Here is an 18,078-nt window from a genome sequence, read left to right as displayed (position 1 = left end):
GTTCGCTGCGGGAATCAGATGGGCTTTTGCCGACTAAGAGGTGTTAAACAGCTCTAAATACTCTTCACGCTGCAATATCTCCACCACAGCGTTTAATCGAGTGCCACAGAAATGCCTATAAATAAATGGAATGCGCCTGTGCCAGTTCCCTCCCACGGCATCTCGGAGCTCACAAGAAAGTCAGCAAGAGGCTTGTGCTTGGGCTGCAGCTCCTGCCCTCCCTTCCCTGTTCCTACCCTTTTCTTTTTTACCCCATCTGAGAGTGAGTGGATCCAGCCCTGGAGTCCGGGGACGTTGAGCTGCTTGGCAGTGATGCCATCCTGCCAGGATGCAGCTGCAGGAGTGAGGATGGAGCAGCAGCCCAGTCCTGGGCTGCAGGGCCCATGGAGACAGGACTGGGAAGCTCCTTGCAGTTGTCCCCCCATTGTCCCTGTGGGCCACATCCCGTGGCAGGTGCTCAGACCGGGCCCTGCAGCCGTCGGCACCTTGGTGTCTGCCAGCACAGCCAGGAGCAAACACAGGTGTAGGGAATGAGCAGCGGGAAGGGTACGGAGCGTTTCAAGGCTGTTTATGCTGCTCCTGCATCTGTATGTGAGTCCGGATTCCTTTGTGATTGGAGATCTGCATACACCAAACCAGATGGATTTCCCACCAGGCTGCCTTAAATCTCCAGCATCTCAGCCTTGAGTCAAAGCAGACAAAATGTGTGTGTGGGGCTTTAGCTGTTGCAAAAGGCACTTTATCTGTTACTTTTGAGCTGCTGCTGCACGACACTGCCTCCTGGGAAACACTGCGAAATTCGTTCCGTGTTCCCTTCTCGGAGCCTTTATTAGAGAGAACAAACAAGCTTAAGGAGAGGGAGGAGCAGGCAGCGGGCTCTCCTTGGCCGTGCCGGTGCTCCTGGGCTGCGCCAGGTGCTCCTTGACGTCCTTGTGGCCGCAGGGCAGGGGAGAGTGCTGGCAGCTTGCACGGGGCTGTCCCCTTTGTCACCCCCTGGCCAGGATGCTCCGTGTGCCCGGGCGGGCTGTGGGGTCCCTGGGACACCCCTGTGCCGGCGCCCTCTCTCCAACGGAGCCTTGGGGCCTCGCTGAGGATCCTCAGCCAAGCGAGATCCCTGAATAGGCTCCTCAGCCTGTCAGTTGACTGCCTCTTCAGCGCTGATGAGCCACTCTTGTGTTACTATTTAAAATCCTAATTGCTTTAATCAGCTCGCCTTTAGCCACCGCAGCCAGCGAGTCCAGGGGCTGAGAGCGCTCCTGTTCCCGCTCCCCTTCCCCCGCAGCCCCCGCGCTCCCCAGCGCAGCTGGGCCGGGCACCACCCGGGTGGGTACCACCCGGGTACCCAGCGTTTGATCCCGCGGGCACGTCCCGCATCCCCCCGGCAGGGCTGGTGAGACAGCGCCGGGGCGACTGCAGAGCTGAGCGCAGGTCCCCTGGGCAGGGAGAGGACAAGGACTTTAACGGATGAGAAGAGGAGCTGCTGTAACTGCTGGAAATGCCAGCACTTTAATGAGCTGGGAATTCCCGCGTCCTCTCCCCGCGCTCGCCTTTATCGCCATGAATTCCCTTCCAGGGTAAAAGCAGCCCCCTCCCGGGTTCGGTGCCCGCCAGCCCCCTCCTGCCTCCAGCCTGACTCCTCCAAGCGTGGCCTCGGGGTGTTCCTCCATCCTGCGCGGGTGCGGGGGCGCGGGGCAGAGCTCTCCCGGGGCTGCGCTCGCAGCCAGCCTCGCTGGGATGGTGGGAGATGCCTGATTAAAATAGCGCGGCGCTTCCCTGGCAAGGGAGGCTTGCGGCAAAGACACCCAAGCGGCTGCGGCGGCGCGGAGGAGGACGAGGAGGAGGAGGATGCTGATCGGCGCCTGACACCGGCTGCGCTGGGCAGGGCAGAAGATACAGAGACCCAAATTTGTGAGTGCAGTGCTGCCGCTGAGGGTTCCCTCCCTACATCGTTGCCCCTCTCTGGTTCCCCTCGGAGGTGTGCAGCACCGGGGGATCCCCAGGGCCGGTTCCCTTCCTCAGCACGAGGCTTTGTGTCGGCAGGCAGCCTGGCTGGCCCGGAGCGACCTGGCAGAGGAGTGCCAGGGATGCCGGGGTGCTGAGCGCTGGCAGGGTCTGCGGCCCGGGAGGAAATGAGCAGGAACCTGCCCGCTGCGGCCGGCGGTGCCCACCTCCCTCTGCTGTGGCTCCTCCACTGCTGCCAAGCCTGGCAGCAGGGAAGGCATTTGCCAGGGGCTGGTGCTGGCACCCTGAGTGTGAGCGCCAGTTCTCGTGGGCCGGCTGCCCCTTGCCTTCTGTCGTGCCGTAACTCAACTTCTCTGGGGCACCACGACCCACCTGCAGCCCCTCTGCCAGTGCCAGCTGAGCCCCGGTCCCTGTCCCACTGCGTGCATGGCTGCTCCACCTCCTGGCCTCCCTCTTCTCCCCGTGCTGGATTTGGGGGTAGAGCCGTGTCCCTGACTGTCCCTCAGGGCCTGGTGCCCCCCTCACTGCTCTCTGTGCTGAGGCAGCCTGCCCGCCACTGGCATTCCCAGTGATGGATGGGTGACATGCGGCAGCAGCCCCGGGGCTGTGTTGTCCCAGAATATCCCTGGATGAACAGAAAACCTCATACAGGGGATTGTTCAACTCACAGCAGCCTTCCTGGGGAGTGAGGACATCTCTGCATTTATTCAAGGACATCCCTTCTCAATTAAATCCCGGCATGGGCTAAACAAACGGGCTGCTGAGATCAAAGGGGGGTTTTTTTCCACTCTTTTTTTTTTTTTTCCAAATTGTTGAAAGGATGCAGTGGAAGCAGCACGGTGTGTTTGGCTTTCACATGCCTGGTGGGGAGGAGAAACTGCCATTTAATTCCCATAAAGGCATTTCCCTAATGTGGGACTGGAGGAGCTTCTAAATGGTGGCCATGGGGTGATGGCCCTGGATGGCAGTGGTGGCCGTGGGCTGGCCAAGAGGAGTGGGATTGCCCTTGGTGTGGAATTGCCCATCGGAGTGGGAGTGCCTGTTGTTGTGGGATTGCCCATTGGCACAGGATTGCCTGACCTTTGCTGTTGGATTGCCCATTAGTGTGGAATCCACAGGATCACAGAATATTCGAAGTTGTAAGGGACACAAGGGAGTTGGAAGCATCAAGTCCAGCTCTTAAATGAATGAATGGCCCATGCAGGGATCAAACCCAAACCCTTGGTGTTATGCACACCATGTTCTGACCAGCTGAGCTAATCTCAGGGTCCAGTTGCCCATCGGTGCAGGTTGCCTGCCCGGAGCTGTGTGGCCAATTGGGCACCTGGGGGGCTCAGCCCCTGCCTGGCCACGTGCTGGGGCTTCAGCCTTGGGCTCCTCAGGGATTGATGGTGTCGTTAAAGCTTCAAACTGGCCTGGAGCCGGTCCTGCTGCCGGCTGGGATTTATGGTGGAATCTGCCTCAGTGAAGGTTTTATCGCCGCTGTTAAGGAGCCCAGCGTGTGCCGGGGGGCGGCAGCACAGGGGGGCCAGGCAGGGAGGGTCTGCTCTCCTGATCCTTGCTAGTGATGGGGGTCACCTTCCTGGGGACCCTCGGATGGGACAGTGCCACGGGGGATGTGATGGGATGCTGCAGCTGTGCGGGACAGCCATCCCTGTGCCCGTGCCAGCAGCATCGTGGGACTGTGCTCTGTGGGAGCCCCATGGGGTCAGCCCTCCCTGCAGCAGCATGTGGGGCGTGGGATGGCCTTTGTGGGGATGCAGTGCCCTTCAGCCATGCACAGCCCCAGGGCCTGGCTTTGTCCCCCAGAGCTGTCCCGGTCTGCACCGCTGCCCACCCCAGCTCTGACCTCCTCCCGCTCCCTCTGCCATGGATCCGTCATTTAAGAAATCGATCCCTTTGCCACCAGCCCTGTCTCCTTTTCCTTTTAAATGGTGTCACTCTGCTATTTCCTGGCCTCTCTAATAGATTTTTATATAATCACTACAGTGCACTTTTAAAGACCGATAGATCACGTTCATTGCTTTTCCCTGTGATTAATTTCCCATAATAGTCCTCTGTAACACCAAGGCAAAGAGAGGAGAGCAAAGAAAACCCCCACATTATCCACTTTGTGCTCCGAGTATAAATGAATTAGATTTAATTTTTGTTTAATTGTTTCCATAGCTCAGCCTCTGCTAACTTTGCAGGATAATTTATTTTGCAGTCTTGGGGAAAAGAAGTGAAGAAGGTTCCTGTGCTGTGCTCTGCCCGTGGCAGCCGTTAATTACAGCTGATTGCCTTCCCTGCCTGGAATGATGGAGCCAGGGTGGGCTCTGGCTGGAGGGTCCTGTCACACCCTGGGGCCCTGGCAGGTGGGCAGTGCAGGGTCTGGAGCCACGGGTGAGCAGGGAAGGGCCGAGCTGGGGATGTGGGATGTTCTCATGTGTCTTCACATCCAAACAGTGCATGGTTTGAGTGGTGCGCTCTTCTCCCTCCACAGGGGCCTTGGCTTCTGGGAATAGTGTCCTATGTCCCCTGCCTGGTGGCTGGACAGTGGGGAGAGGAGGCTCTGGGAATGACCTCAGGACATCCAGCATCCTCCCCGCTGCCAGCCCCCAGCCACTGCAGCCGAGTCCATCCTGCCCCAGCAGATCATGGGCAGAGCAGCAGGGACAGAGCCACCGTGTCCTCGTCCAGTTCACCCATTAATCACTGACTGCAGGGGTATCGAGCCCTGCTTAAAATGCACCGGCAGTGCCGAGGTGAGAGTAGCAGCTCGAGAGAGCCACGGCTAATCTGCTCCCTCGGAGACGGGCTACCTTCGGCCTGTTAATCAGTTGCAGTAATTACAATCCAGCTTTACATGTGGAATGTTAATTAAAGGACAGGACGCAGGGACCTGCAGCCTGGCAGCAAGTGGTGTGCCTGGTGGTGATGGGTCGGGGGGGCTGGGGGCCATGGGGCACCCCCTGTGCCCTGGCTCATCTGCTGCTCCCTGCAGCTGGAGCTGGGGCTGAGTGTGGAGATGGGGGCAGGGGCTGAGGTGATGCTGGGCAGGGTCTGAGGCAATGCCAGGCACTGTCCGGGGTGATGCCAGGCAGGGGACCAGCAGGCTATTGGCACTGTCTTTATGGTTCCTGGATGGTGGCTGCTGCTTGCCTCAAATTGCTTTGCTGATATGCACAGATGGATGGATTTGTTGGGAAGTAGGATGTTGTAGTTGGAGCTCCATTGCCCTCTCTGCTTCCTGCCCTGATCTCCCCATAACTCCCCCCACCCCTGGTGTCCCTGAGCCTCCCTTTCTCTGGGCTGATACCTCCCTCCCACTGTATCTCTGTCCCATGCTCCAACCTCCAGCCATCTCTGTGGCCTTCTGCCAGACTCCAGTATATTAGTCCCAACTGCACTGGGGGGCCCAAAGCTGGACACTGGATCTAGATGTGGCCTTGCAGGGGGCAATGGCAGGGCTGACCAGTCATGGTGCTGGCCTGTCCCCCAGTCCAGGCAGCATGTTCCTGCCTGGCTGCCCATGGGCAGCTCAGCTCTGGGGACAGGGCTCGATCCCCACCGTACCCATCCTCCTCACTCCATCCCTCACAAGGTGCTGGTGCCAGGAGCTGGCATGGAGCAGCTGGAGCCCAGAGTGCTGCCTGGATCCTTCAGGCAGAGCCCCAATACCTGTTGAGTCCCTGCCTGGTCCCTGTCCTGTCCCTGCCTGGTCCGTGCCTGTGCAGAGCCCTGTGCTGTGACACTTCGAGCAGCGTTGTCTGACTGACACCGCAGTTGTCCCTTCCTTGTCCCTGAGGAATATGCACCGTGCAGTCAGGCTGTGGCCCCTCGGGCTGCTGCATTGGTGTCCTTGGCTGCACTTGCCTTGCCCGGGGGGCAGGGGAGCCCTGGGGGGCCGGGGCTGCTGGGAGGATCCCGTGGGTCCCTGCGGTGGCTGAGAGCCTGGGTGCAAGGCAAGAGCAGATGCCGGCTGAGCCCCCACTAAGCTGGAGGTGGTGGGTGCTCCTCACCCATCCCTGCGGAGGGTGCAGGTGTTTTTTGGAGGAGGGATGGTGGGGAGAGCCTGCCTGGCAGCCGGTGGAGGTGGGGACCGACCCCAGTGCAGCTGGGGGAGTCATTAAAACCCCGGTCAGCAGCGTGGAGCCTGCTGAGCAATCTGCCAGGGCGTCAGTGCCCTGGATTATTGCTGCGAGCAGCTGAAGGAGAGCAGAGAAGAGGTGTGAGCTGAGAGGAATGACAAAGAGGGGAAGAAGAGGAAGAGGCCCTGGAGGAGGAGGAGGAGGGGGAGGCTGGATCAGTGCTGCAGGCAGTGCAGGGTGCTCCAGCAGTGATGCTCTGCTGTCCCAGCAGCCACCTGCTCCCTGTATGTGGTGTCTTAGTGCGTGTCCCATTGGTCCTGGGATGCAGCCCATCCCTTGGCAGCCCCCTCCCTGCAGTCCCTGGGCTCCCGGGCTCCTTTCTTGGGCTCCTTTCTTGTATTGCTTTTGTTTTCCCCTCAGAGAGGTGGAGTTCCTGGGTCACTCAGATTCCACTGTCGCTTTCCCATGGGATCTTAAAACCAGGTTCACTAAAGCTCTTCTGTCTCTTTAGCCGTGCTGGCCGCAAATCTGGGGATGTTTCACCGGGCGCTGGGCTCCTGCCAGTCTTCAGATGATCTGGCTTCTTGAAATAAGGAATGCTTCTCCTGGCATTTCTAACTCCCTCCGGCGTCGGAAAGGGCAGGGGGGAGGACGGGTGTGCTGCGGCAGCGGCTCCAAAGGCAGCGCCGGGAGCCGTGGCCGTGGCGTGGCCGGGAGGGCCGGTGGGGTGCAGAGCCCGGCACGTGCCGGTTCCAGTGCTTGGGTGGGCCCTGGAGGCGCCGTCGTCCTGCCCGCCCATCCTGGAACCTTCACTGCTGAGGAACCTTGGCATCATGGATGGTGCACCGAGGTAAAGGAACAAGGGGCTGGCACTTCCCAGAGCGGAGTGCCGTGCCGGGCTGGCCTCCCACCACCATGGCAGAGGTGGGACCAGAGTTGGGGATGGGCCTGGTTTGCCGGTGTAGCCGATGACTGGTGCTGCACTGGGGAGGAGCTGTGCTGGTGGTCGGCGTTTCTCCAAAAGGAGCCACATTGTGTTTGTTTGTTCTCCAAATTTGGGATGAAGGACAGTCCCTCAGGAACTTGGTGGCCTGGAGCAGGATGGATGTGGGTGTGGCTGGAACCTTGAGAGCCCACTGTGTGTGTGCAGGCAGGGACAGGGCAGGGGTGCGGGCAGGCTGCCAAAATCAGGAATGACAGCAGGGACCTTGTGTGGCTGTGCTAGTTTTGGCCTTTCCCTGCCATGCCAGGGCACAGTGTGGTGCCAGCCATCAGTGTGGGAGCTGGTGGTCTGCAGAACAGGGCAAAGCAGGGGGCTTGCTACTGGGCAGGACAGGTCTCCTCTCTCTTGCCTCTTGGATCCTCTGTGTGGTAGCATTTTGGTCCTTTGGTACTGTCCATCCTCTGCCATGGCCCCTGGCACGAGATGTGTCACTGCATGTCCCCACTCCCTGTGTGCTGCAGTGCCCTGAGCAGCCCCTGCTCCAAGCTCCAGACATGATGCTTCATGTTAGGCTCCATCTTTCTGCTCTGTTTTCCCAAGGGATCCCATGTATGCTTAGGAGTTCTGGACCAGAAGCACCAAATTTGTCTTTCCAGTTCATCCAACTTTCTTTGCATTTCAAATCGCTGCTCCCAGGGAACTGCCCAGAGCAGCAGCTGCTGGCAGGGCAGCCTGGAATAGTCAGGAAGAGCCCATCGTGGGTCCACTCCTGTCCCCTTACACTGTGTGGATCCGCTGTTGCCTCTGGTTGACCCCCACCAGCTCTTTTCTTCCTGTCTTGTTGCTCCTTGGATCTGATCTGTAGTCTCTTTCCCACTTGGTCCTCAGGTACTGTTCACAGCCATATTTTGGTCACACAGGAGTTGGCTCCTGGAGGCCATAGTGCTGGTCCCAGAGTTTCTGCCAACACAGGTCCCACCTCGGGATACCTTCATCCATCCTTCTGTGCTAGAAAGTGCTGGCATTTCTCCATGCAGCTACTTCCTCCTGGCAAAGCCCCAGCTGGATCACTGGGAGAGACACATCGAGGCTCTCTCCATTCTTCCTCCATGTGCTCCCTGGTAGGTGACAGGGTCCCTCCTTTGGGAGGTGAAGCCTCCTGCCACTTCCCTTGGAAGCTGTCCCCCATGGGGACAGGCTGCCTGCAGGGATCCTGCCCCTCCTCCCTGTGCTGGGGATGGAGCCAGGGACCCGCAGCAGCTCACGAGGGGAGAGCCAGTCAGATGTGTCCAGCTCAGGGCTTTGAGGCTGTGGCACGTGGGACTGGCACCACTGTGGTCTCCCCTCCCTGGGTGCTGTGGATGTGGTGTGACTCTTCCACCTGTGGGCTGGTGCTGTGACATGGCTGGTGTGGCAGCTCCAGCAGTGTCACACAGCAGAGCACGACCCCACGTCCTGGGCAGCCCCTTCCTGCAGCAGCACCAGATACTTTCCCTGCAGTTCAAGTTTTCCCATCTCATTCATTTTAGGGATTAATTAAAGTGTTTCCCCTCCCTCCTTCCCTCTCCCCGGTTCCATACAGCTGCACATGGATTTTAGGGTCGTGCTTGTTTACATCAGTTATATTTAAATTAATGGGTGTTTTAGGAAAAACAGCAGAAATCCTGTAAAAACAAATGTTTTCCGTGTCCCACAACCAGCCCCACAGCCCAGCTGGGGTGGGGATTCCCAAGGTGGGTGCCCTAGGCAGCCTTAGCCCCGCACCCCCTACAGCAGGTCCGTACGGAGAGCTCTGCCCTGGCCACGCAGCATCTTCTGGGTACCATTGTGAGGTGACCTCCAATGCTTACAAGGTGGTTGGGTGGGTTTTGCCCCCCTGGTCCCATGCCCAGCAGTGGCAGCCGGGTCAGCCGCATGTGTTTGCCAGGGATAATCCCCCATCCTGGCGCAGGGATGCTGCTGAACCGCCTCTGCTGGGGCGGCTGGCGGGTTCCTTCTTTCATCAGGAGGTTGGATGGGGGAGAGCATTAAGAAGAAGAAAGAGAAAGGGGAGGAGGAAGGATAATTATTTTTTCCAATGGCTCTGAGCCGCTGGATGCCTTTAAAGTTGCCTTTGTGTTCCCGCGGGTCAGGCCGGGCACAGCCTGGCCCGGAGCGCTGCGGCGCGGCCGCCTTTGTCGTCGGGGCTGTGGTCTCGGTTATTAGCCAGGATGCAGAGACCCAGAACCTCAGATCTGCCGTGCGGCTGGTGGGAGGAACGAGCAGAGCTGCCTTATCACGCTCATTTAACTGGTTAATACATCTTCAGAGCAAATAATGCGGGCTGGGGGTGAACTGCTTAACCAACCTCATTACTATTGTGCATTTAGCAGCTTGGAGGAAGATAATACCTTTCAGGTTTGACCCAATTTTAGTTTTTGTTGTCATAACCATGGAAAATCGACCTTCAGAGACCCTCAGCAGTGAGCCTGAATAGGAAGTGATTTACAGCAAAAGTGCTGTGTGGAATGCTTAATGCACTTGTGCAGGAAAACAGACTGCGACCAGCTCCTGGCATCCCTGTCCCCACAGGAGGGGCTGGCCTGGCTACTGGCACCCCTGTCCCTGCTGCGGGGGCTGCCCGTGTTGCCCTGGCTCTGGGGCATATGCTGCCCACACACAGTCCCTGTGGGATGGGGTCAGTGGTGGCATGGCCGTGCCAGTGCTGTAGTTGCCTGCACGTGCTGTGCTTCCTTCCCTGTGGTGCTGGGGTGCTCCTCAGGTCGGCTGGAGCAGGGCTGGCCTGGGCACTGTCACTGCTGGGGCTGGAGCTGCTCGCTGTGGTGGTGTGGGACCCTGTGGTCAGTGCACTCCATGGTCAGTGTGGGACCCTGTGGTCAGTGTGCACTCCATGGTCAGTGTGGGACCCCACAGTCACCGTGTGCCCCGTGAGCACCTCTTGGCACAGCTGTGGTCAGCCTGGCCAAGCGTGCTGGAGTCTGGCCCGACACACTGACCTTGGCCTCGGCCAGACTCTCCCCCACCACCAGCCTGTGGCTTTTCTGCCGGTGCCCTTCGTCCCCCAGTTTGTGCCGTGGAGCAGTGACAGCCCTGACGCCGTGGTGACAGCCCTGACGCCGCGCCGGCAGCGTTCCCACGGGTGAGATGTCACCTGCGCCCAGCGGGGGTGGTTCCCATCGCTTCAGTTTTGTCTGTGGCAGGCAGAGACTTTCCCAGTCTTCAGCAGCCAGGGGTGCGTGGGACCTTCCTTTCACTCAGATGGGGAGGAGGGTAGCAGGGAGGTGACAAGCCTTCCTCCCCTTTCCCCGAGGCAGCTGTGAGCGCGGCTGCACCACCCAAACCTGGCTTCGTGCTGCTGCTGCTGTGATGTGTGGGTGGTCCCCGTGGCACGGGATGCAGTTGACAGCAGTGCCCAGGGCTGGGGAAGCACTGGGAGTGGGTGATGCCCACGGGGAGTGGATGATGCCCATGGGGTGCAGGCACATCCCCAGGGGGATCAGCTGGGCTGCAGTAGCGGGGCCGTGCTCTCCTCCCTCCTCTTCCCACGGCTGAGCTGGGATGGGGGCACAACGCGGGCAGCTAATATTAGATCACTGAAATTCTGCTGTTTTGCAGCTAAAGGAGAAGCTGCTCCCTCAGCGCAAGAGTTGAAACTCTTTAGCCTTCCTCTGTGTCACCTCCATGGCCATGGATACCTCCAGGTGTGACGTAAGTGAGACCCAGGGAAAAAACATCTTCTGTTTAGCATCAAAATCCTATTACCAAGTGCCGTGTTCTGCTGCACAGATATCAGCCACGGCAGAGATAAGTGGGAAATAGCTCCTGGTTGGGCTGGAGCAGGAGCTGTATCTCAGGCTGCACAGGCACCAAGTACTGCTTCAGTGAGTTTGCTGCTGAAAGAAAATTCCTCTCCCCCCTCCTCTGCAATCCAGGGAAAACCACTGTGGGCCCCCCAGGCCCCCGCTGCACCCCCAGCCCTGCCCTGCTGAGGGGCATTTCTGTGCCACCCCATTGCCATGGTGGGGTCTGGCAGAATGTGCTGGGCTGGGACCAGGGACCACCGTCCTCATGGGAGGGCAGGGGCAGTGGCTGGGGCTCAGCCTCCCAAAAATGAGCAGGTACAGCCCTGGTCCTGCCCCCCCTGCAGCAGCCGCCGGGCTGGCCTTGGGATTGCAGATGCTGCGGGCAGCTGCATCATCTCTCCATCTCCTCCCTGGGGTGCTGCTGGCTTTGATAAAACCACTCAGCCTTCCAGGGGTTGGCTTGTCGATCTAATCGCTGTTGTTTAGTGTGTAGTAAAAGCCCAGTGGCTCCTGGGGGAGATGCCCCATGGGGATCTGCAATCTACTTTCCCATCCCTCCTGGGGCTGGATCGCTTTCCCTGCAGGGAGCTGCTGCAGGGATGCTGCCAATGGTGAGGGATGCTGTTGGCAGGTGAGGGATGCTGCTGGGCCCCCGACACCAGTGGGGAACACGCCATCCCCATCCCCATCCCACACGTGGGTTTGCTTTTGAAAATAGAAGGTGCTGAAAAAAATCCTGCTGTGCTCAGCTTGTTTCAGGGATGCTGTTGGATTTTCCCAGTGTTTATCATGTCCTGCGCTCGCTGCACGTGCATGGGTGGCTCAGTCTTGGGCAAACCCCACGGGGTGAGTCCCCACCGAGCCCCTGGATCAGCTGCGCTTCCTGGTCACACACAAACCACCCAGGGCAGAGGGAAGAGAGGCTGGTGGCAGTGTCTGCTGGAGGGGACAGCCAAGGGGATATTAGGGGACAACCAACAGGGGAGTTGGGGACACCAGGAGGGCCTTAGGGGACCAGCTGTGACAGACCAGCATTAAAGGGGTTGGGATGGAGGGGCTGGTGAACATGATGCTGCACTGAGCTCTAGCTCTGCCTGCTGATCAGGAGCAGACCTTAATGAGCAGGACTAATGAGACAGGAGGGGAATTCCAGCAAGTTTGGGGAGGCTGGGGAGTGCCTGTGATGTTCACTGCATCTCTGTGGGTTTTCTTTGGTCTGTCCCCAAACTGGTTATAGTGCCTGTCGTGGGGATGGTGCCCGCTCCGAGCAGTGGGTTTGGCATGCTGGGTGACTGCTGGTGCTGGTCCCAGTGTGTGCAGCTCCAGCTGGTCCTGGGGCCAGCATCTGAACAGCTCTGTGAGTTACCCTTGGCTCCTTACTGGCTCTCTGCTCCTGTGCTGCTGGGAAGCATATCCTTGTCCAGGCCCTGTGCTGCTGTGGTTATTGAGATGTGCTGGGATGGTGTTCGGGGGACACTGGTGGCTTCACAGGGTCCAGGCCAGTAGGCTGCCCTGGGGATTGCTGCAGAGATGGCCTGGGGGTCCTGACTCCCTTCCCACCTCCCTCTTGGCCACGGCTGGTTTGGCAGCGGGGGGGGATTTGCAGCCACACCACTGCGGGCAGATTTTTCCTTCGTCTTCTCCTCTGTTTTTAATGAGCCAACCTTGGAGGACCTTGAGCGCCGCTCCCGCAGCTCTGCTGTGACTTATCTCCTGGCCTCTGCCCCTGTTCTGCTGAGGGGATAAATCTCAGCTCCCAGTGCTCCGAGCCCATCCCGCTGCACGGTGCAGGCGTCATAACTCAGGCAGGCAGGGGGGCTGCCTGGCTGAAGTGCGGGGGGGACGTCACTACTCTGTGCTGGGAAGGATGGGCTATCCAGGGGAACAGGGAAAAAGTCCCATTAAAATAGGGGACAAGCTGTTAAACTGTCTCCTCTTCAACCTGGGTTGGAGAAAACTACATGTGGGGCTGTGGGCAGCCTCTGGGGAGCCTTTGGGGGAACAGGTGTTTTTTCCCTTAGGAAGTATTTACCTTTCCTTATCTCCATCCCAGGTGCTCATCTGAGGCTAGGGCTGGTGCTTTTGGGGAGGCAGGACCAGCCTCAGCATCCTGCATCAGTGCAGAGACTGGGATGTGTCCCGCTGGGGATCCTGAGCTGGGGACTTCCCGTGCGCCCTGTGTGGCCCAACTCCATTCTCCAGGGCCATGCTTCCCCCTCCTGGGGGGCTTTACCAGTGGGCAGGGTCCTGCCTCTGCACATGTAAGGGGCTGCTCCAGAGCTGCCCCCCAGCCATGAGATAACTGTGCTGTTTGAAGGAGTGGGCCAAGCGTGTGTGAGTCCCTGGAGCTCTGGTGTTCTGAGGCGCCGAGCTCTGCCACGTCCTCCTCCGTTATTAGTGGTGGTGCCTACACAGAGACGGGACTGGAGCCTCTCCCTCTCTCTTTCAGGCTGAGAAGCTGCTGCTGTGAGACCCCGACGGCTCTTCCTGACGGCTCCGAGGGGCGAACACGAGTGTGAGCTCCTGCCTGCCACTGCGCCTGAGGCACCTGCTCTTGGTCTTCAGGTACGTTGTTCCCACCCAGCAGTCCATGTAGGGGAGGGCATGGAGGTGTTTTCTGGTTGAGGATGAAGCTGCTGCTTCCCACGGCTGTGCCTGGGGCAACAGCCTGCAATCAGCCCACCAGGTGCTTTGCAGATCCTGTGGGTACAGATCCTGTGGGTCCAGACTCTTGTGCGATGACCTGGAAAAGGGAAGCATCACAAGGAGAAGGCATGCCTGCTTTGGTCCTCGTGGGATGTGGGGTGAAGGGGTCTGGTCCTGCCTAGGGATCAGTCCCAGCCATCTCCCTCCTGCTCACTGCAGGAGCATGGAGGTCCCAGAGCGTGTGGGACCTCGGTGGTCCCCCAGCACGGGCAGGGGAGCGTGTGACCACAGTGCACGCACAGCCCTGCACGTCGCAGCCTGGCTGGACCCGCCAAGAACCGGCTTCTGGCACCGACCGTGCTGCAAACCCCCCTCGGGGCTGCGTGCGCGGCTCCGCGTGCTCTGGGCTGAACCCGTCCCCGTCAGTTCATGTTACAGGGACTGGAACCCCCCTCGCGCTGACACCAGCCCGCACTGGGAGCTCGCACCAGCTTGAGGAGGAGTTAAAATTTAAACTTCTCGAAGGCAGTAGGATTCTCTCCTCCAGATGAGGCATCCTCCCAGCGCTGCGAGTACCCAGGGGCACAGCAGGCGCTCAGAGGGGTCACAGCAGCGCTGTGGCAGCTGCAATGACCAGGGACTGGGCTCTGCTTGGGGTTGTTCTGCCGCTGCATGTGTCTTCCAGTGCCCTCCCCACCGACTGCTGCACTGAGGGGACCCCCAGAGCTGGGACTGCTCTTTTCCCCCTGGCATGAGCCGAGGGCAGTGCCCGGGCAGGTGGGAGTGCCCGTGGAGCTGTGCATCACTGTCTGGCTCCAGTGAGGGGGGGTTGTGTGTGCCCCCCTTGCAGTGCCGCTCGCCGCACACCGGCTCCTCCACTGTGCCCCAGCCCCAAGTGCCTGCTCGGGAATCGTGAAATGGGAGTGAGAGTTTGAGGCTCCTCGTCACTCTGGGGCACAGGTCGTCCCGAGCAGGGATTAGAGAGGCTGTGCAGATGGATTCCCCAGCTGCAGTCATCAGTTCAGAGGCAGCAAAGGCAGCTGAGCTCTGTGCATCACCTTGAAGCTCTTTTTTTTGTCTTTTAGAAAACTTTGGGTGGATGTTATTGCTCATGAAAGCAAGGGGCTGATCATGCTGGGAAGGAGCAGGCGTAGTGTGGGCTGGCACTATTATGCAAGCTTCCCACATGCAGCTCTGCCAGTGCACTCCGTTCCAGAACAACAGCACGCGCCCGCGTGCCAGCCCTGAGCCCACCCCCGGGTCTGCCAGAGCACCACGGTGCCACTCTGCCCACGTTGCCCTCACTGTGGGCCCTGCCCGCGCCACCCGCACCATGCTCCTGCATCCTGCCACCTGCTCCTGCCCAGAGCCAGCAGCCCCATGGTCGGGTAGGTTTGGGGTGAGGGTGTGCACGGTCCTGCCCGGCCCCACAGCTCCGTGGTGTGCAGGAGCTGCCCATCGTAAGCACCCTGGCTGAAGTGGGAGTGCTGGGAGCTCCTCCCAGGACTTTGGGCTGTACTGGGGCGTGTCTGGCTCTTGGGGCTGGGGCTGTGCTGTTTTTTGGGGGGGCTGTCACCCCAGCCATGGTGCATGTTTTGCTCCTGCGTTGGGAGGGATGTGCCCGTCCTGGGGGATGTGCCTCATCTGTGGGGCTGGTGCAGCCATTGGTGCCAGGACCTGCTCTGGGCTCACTCGAGCTCAAGCCACCAAGTCTCTTCCCCATCCAGGTTTTCTCCCTGCTGCTTTCCCCCTCTCTCCCAGGAGCCATCCCCGTTGCTGGCCTCTGTGTGTGGCTGCTGGCCATGGACTGTGTGGGTGCTGGTGGCAAGTTTGGGCTCACTGGGCTGGTGAGGAGCAGCCCAGAGCAGGGAGGAACATGCCAATGCAGAGTCCCTGCGGCGACTCTCCCCATCATTCCCAAACCTGCCAGAGCACCCCCCGGGAGGAGAGTGCTCCTTCAAGGAAGACTTGGAGATGAGCAATGGAAAACATCTGACAGGGGAGCCCTTGAGGCGCTTTTGTTCTAGAGAGTGGGAGTGTGAGATCCGCTCAGACATGAAAGGCTGCACAGCTCCGTCCCCAAAGTCACGGTGAGGAGGAGGACGGGGGTGTGCGGCTGCACCGGGAGGTCATCCCGGGAACGACTGGCACCGGGATCCCCGCTCCATCCCTCCCCTTCCAGCAACTAAATTAGGTCACACTTGAAAGTCAGTTTCTTGGCTGTGGATTTAATTTAGCTTTTCCAGGCTAGTTATCATATAATAAATTCCAGGAGATTTATAGAAAACATGCCCAGGGAGGCTTAGCCAGTGTGTAACAAGATTTGTGCCTCTTTCCCACTGTCGAGCAGCTCTGGTGAGCGTGGCGCTGCCAGTGGATGTGCAGGCAGGGCTGGCAGCCCCGTGGGAGCTCCCAGGGAGAGCGGGCAGCCCCAGCAGTGGGGGGCTGTCACCCCTGTCTGTCTGGGGCACGGGAGGGTCCCCAGTGCAGCCGTTTCCTACCCCGGCTCCCCAGATGCCCTAAGTCACCTGGAGCAGGTGCATTCCCGCCGCTGCTCATCACTTGTCTTCTCGCCTGGGCTCAGTGTGGGCAGTGCCAGGCACAAGCCCATCGTGGCAGTGCCCGTATGTGACCAGAGGCAGCACAGTGGCATGAGGGCTCAGCAGCCCCGAGCAGTGCCAGCGATGGGGAGCGATGGGGCCTTGGGCACCTTGGTTCCTTTCTGCTCAAGGGGTGACAGTTTGTGGGCCATCCCTGCTGGGTGGGGGGGCCTTGTGCCCTCCCTCCACCGGCTCCTGGGGCACAGGGACCATGAGATGGAGCTAAAAGAGGTGGCATTTCGTGCTCCCTGCTGCTGGGGCGGGTTTCCCGCTGCACCCAGAAGGCCGAGCAGGGAAAGGCACTGGGGTTTGTGGGGATTTATGGCACTGGCAGCGCAGTGCTGGGAGCTGGTGGCTCAGCATGGAGGGCACTGCCAGCGTGCTCCTGCTCCACTCACTGCTAACGCTGCCCAATTAGTGTCTTATTAGTCACTCTGCGTGTTAAGGCATTAGGAACAATTAAGGGTGAGAAGAGTTTCCAGATGTAGAGGCAAGTGCTGGAGCTGGGAGCTGGCAGTTCCACTGGCTGCTCCCATATGGAAGGGATCTTGTGCACAGCAGGACTCACTGCGGGGCCACGGGGCCAGCCTGGCTAAGGGTCCTAGGGCCACTGGGGTGCAGGGAACCCCACTGTGGGGCAGCCCTGGGGGCAGTGCCCACCTCTGCCATCAGCACCACAGCTGGGGGCCACACAGAGGTGGGATGGAGCCATGGGGGGGTTGATGCGTGTGGGAAGTAGCTGCTGGGATGCCCACGGATGAGGGGCACAGCCAGGCACTGCCCCTGCCCTGAGTAGAGGGATGTTCCACCAAGCCCTGGGTGTGCTCCACAGGGCTGTGTTTGTAAATGAGCTCAAATGAAACATTTATTTACTGTTGGGGCCAGGTGTGAGTCCCTCGGTGCACCCAGCCAGCGCTGGCAGCCCTGTGCTGTGCTGTGCTGTGCTGTCCTGGCTGCAAGCAGTGACACAGGAGCATCTGGGGCACGGCACGAGGGGCCAACCACCTCGACAGAGATAGCACTGTGTTGTGACACTTTGAGGTGCAGGAGAAGTAGCACAAGAGGAGACGAATGTGACTTCAGAGCCCAAGTGCAAGTGACTTCAGCTCACCAGAAATAGTCCCCAGGCAGTGCTGGGAGAGGGGACCTGGAGCTGGCAATTTCTGGGAGTGTTGGGGTGCTCCCGTGGCTTGTTGCCCCCCTGCAAGGTAAGCTGCACCCCCACTATTGCTCCCAGCACTGCACCCCCGTTGCCCCCCCTCCATGGCACTGGAGAGGCTGCCAGCCAGGGGTCAGGGAGCTGGCAGTGGCTCTGGCCAGCACAAGAGGTCTCTCCTCAACACCAAACACATCACCCCGTGACAAGCACTCAGAGGGTTCCCCATCGACTCCTGGAGCCTCGGGTGCCCTCATGGTGTGGAGGGTGTGGGGGGCTGCCCCAGCCTTTGGGGTGTTCCCCCAGACACTGATGCTGTGGTTTCCCCCTCGCTGAGCCAAGGCCGAGTGAGCACCGCGAGGTGCTGCCACACAGAGGGGCAGCAGAGAGGGGGACAATGGCCTCCAGCACATCGGAATATTTTCTCTGCTGCTCTCCCCAAGGCGAGGAGTGGTGCTTGGACAGATGGTGTTTTTGAGTGACCTTGCAGCTCTGAGCAGTTCCCTCGGCTGCTGAGTAACGGTGGGAGCCGCGGGAAGCGGCAGCGGTGCCGCAACCTGCTCGCGCTGGCGGGAGCCTGTCAGGGAGCCAGGGCTGGGAGGAGTATGGGGTAAGCCAGGGGATGGAGCCAGAGCCCGACAGCCCTGAGGTGATGGCTGCAGGGAAGTTCAATGTGCACCATAATCCCTGGCTCCCTTTTGCTGTGGGAAGAGTGTGGTGTGTCCAGTGAGGTTATTCTGAGCCTCCAGCAGCTCCTCTAGCCTGTGCCCCCGGCTCTTTGCTTCAGCAGTGGGATCACTCCTCCTCTCTCCTTGTGCTCTTCTTTGGGAAGGGCCTGAGTTTTCTCCAGGAGCCAAGGCAGCAGTGCCTGCAGTCAGCACAGCGGGACCAAGTGTGA

At 59.8% G+C, this 18,078-nt stretch overlaps 1 protein-coding gene across 9 annotated transcripts in view; it reads left to right on the top strand.

The window, feature by feature from the left end:
• The window catches only part of RBFOX3 (RNA binding fox-1 homolog 3), a 142,971-nt gene that overhangs the window by 51,826 nt on the left and 73,067 nt on the right, over positions 1 to 18,078 (top strand). For 8 of the 9 annotated variants that reach the window (XM_027667521.1, XM_027667517.1, XM_027667520.1 and 5 more), the window contains exon 2: positions 13,228 to 13,343. The gene's annotated coding sequence lies outside the window, so the exon portion shown is untranslated. Of the gene's footprint in view, positions 1 to 1,889; positions 1,909 to 13,227; positions 13,344 to 18,078 lie in introns of those variants that run through there. The other variant, XM_027667519.1, reaches the window with a different exon arrangement.

The sequence above is a fragment of the Corapipo altera genome, unplaced genomic scaffold (assembly GCF_003945725.1).
Source record: "Corapipo altera isolate COAL_440 unplaced genomic scaffold, ASM394572v1 305, whole genome shotgun sequence".
NCBI classification, from domain to species: domain Eukaryota; kingdom Metazoa; phylum Chordata; class Aves; order Passeriformes; family Pipridae; genus Corapipo; species Corapipo altera.
The sequence above is the reverse complement of the archived record's forward strand: the minus strand, read 5'-3'. Positions and strand labels throughout refer to the sequence as shown.